Source organism: Curcuma longa, chromosome 11 (assembly GCF_044706935.1).
Source record: "Curcuma longa cultivar G26 ecotype Majalengka, Jawa Barat chromosome 11, ITB_CL_G26_1.1, whole genome shotgun sequence".
Taxonomy (NCBI): domain Eukaryota; kingdom Viridiplantae; phylum Streptophyta; class Magnoliopsida; order Zingiberales; family Zingiberaceae; genus Curcuma; species Curcuma longa.
Genome location: NC_133871.1, coordinates 33,195,297 through 33,197,478, shown reverse-complemented (window position 1 = coordinate 33,197,478; position 2,182 = coordinate 33,195,297). Strand labels below are relative to the sequence as shown.

At 48.3% G+C, this 2,182-nt stretch overlaps 1 pseudogene; it reads right to left on the bottom strand.

Moving 5' to 3' along the window:
* Nucleotides 1–736: 736 nt before the first annotated feature.
* LOC141842282 (gibberellin-regulated protein 7-like) lies at nt 737–1,891 on the bottom strand (annotated as a pseudogene).
* Nucleotides 1,892–2,182: the final 291 nt, after the last annotated feature.

Genomic DNA, 2,182 nt, shown 5'->3' with positions numbered 1-2,182 from the left:
AAGATCATCACGTGGTTCCATATTATCAAACATGATAAAGTAATATAAATTTCAAATTATATATATATATAGAGAGAGAGTGTGTTGATTCCCTAAGCGATTAAATTTACGTGATGATGTGCAACTCTGACGTAAAAATCTTCAAAATTGCAATCCTAACCCTAAACTCCGATCCCGATCAGGACTGAGAGCGACGAATCTTTTGGGACGAGGAGAGGCGATAGCGGCGACGAGCTCTCTCGCAAAGCTGCGAGATCGACGACGACAGCGGCGACGGCACAGAGCAAATCCTGATCTCGTCGGGACAGGGAGCCAACGAGAGGGTGAGGCGACGATGTAGAACAGAGAGATTTTAGCAATTTAGTTAAAAAATAACTGTAATAATTAAAATTATTATAATAATATTAAAAATAAAAGTATTATCAAACAGTAGATACATTTAATTTTTACCCTTCAACTTTAAACGGAGAAAAAATAAAACATCGGCAGTGATTAACTTTGGAGGCTTCTTTTAGGAAAATTGTTGAGATTTTTCTTCTACTTTTTAATTCCAGCATTTATCAAGATGTTTCAATAATCTGATCGTCGAGCAAACGCTGTATCAATGAATCGAGAAGGCTCTATCGCTTCCCAACCATCAAGGATGTTCTTTCATTTAACTCACTGCACTGTGTCGACTGTTCGTATATATGCGCTTTGGATTCTTATCATATCCACCGCTGAACCTGAAGCCCCATCTATTTCTTTCACCTTTTAAATTACACCGAGGACACCTTCTCACTCACAGAAGCATAAATTATTGATGACCCAACGAGTTTTTTTTTTCTTTTCTTTTTGACAGCATTCGATGCAGACGTATCCATTAACCCACAGAATGGCCCCATGGAGCTCTCAGAGGCCCAGCACAAAAGACGACAGAGAGAGGATAGAGAGGATGATGGGAAACACAGTTTTCCAAGCTAATTAAAGCACTCGACTCGATATACAGCAAGCAGATCGCAAAAGCTGCAGCTGGCGCGGCGTGCGGGTCAAGGGCACTTGGTGCGGTTGCCGTGGGTCTTCCAGTCGGTGTAGCACTTGCCGCACAGCTCGGTGTGGCCATACGTCCCCGGCGGCACGCACTTGCACCAGCTGCAGCAGGTGGCGCACGCCCTCCCGCACACGTTCTTCCGCGAGTGCAGCTTGCACCGCTCGTCGCACGCCGCGCCGCACTCTGTCATTTCATCAAACACCTCAGTTCACCGAACACTACTAACCCCGGATGCACGTTCCAATATTTACGCACGCACGTACCTCGGACGTCCTTGATCAACCGGGGAGCAGGAGGCGCCGCCGGCTGGCGGCGACGCAGCTGCTGCCGGGGGCTTCGCATAAGCGGCATCCACAAAATGCTGCTCCTCTTCATCCGATGCAACCTGTTAGCAACGGAGAGATTTAACAAGGCAGGCAGAGATTCCTGCTTAAAATTGTTCCCGTCTATGATTTTGACTTACTTTAGCGCTGACAATCAGAAGAGATGCGAAGAGAAAGACGGCGAGCCGGAGAGCCATCATAGCGCAGATATACTGCTCGACACTTGGTGGTGTGGTGAAGAAAAGGCGCTGGCGAGCGGTGGTTTTTATAGGGAGCGAAAGGGGAAGCAGTGTCGTCAAAGCACAGGCTGGCGCAAGGAGAGCAGCAGGTGGGCACCGGGAGCTGCTCCCCATCTCGTCTGCAGACAGGACTGGCGATCGCAGTGCAGCTTTTTAATTACTGCGAGTAAATGTGTGTGTTCTGGCTGGCTGTTACCGACGCATACGCAGCTTGGATTCGGCCTTGGGCGACGCGAGAGAGATGGAGGCAGAGGGAGGGATGGGGCAGCAGAGCACATGGCGTCTGTCCTCCATTTAAGGGTTAATTAGTGCGTCGATTTGTGTGAGAGTTGTTGGAATGGGACTGAAGTGGGCAGCGTAGCTGCTGCGCGCACCAACTCCGTTGTCCGCATACTGATCGATATATTAAGAAGTGTATCTGGATTCGCATGGCGAGTTTGTGGACGTATCGGGAAGAATGATTGATTCTGTAGAATCTCATGTTTCTTCTAGCCAGCTAAGTCGGTTCATCATTTCTGGAATGGGCCACATTGGGCTTTGTTTGTGGGCACTGCTCAGCGTGAAATGGGCCGATAGCCCAGTCTAATTTG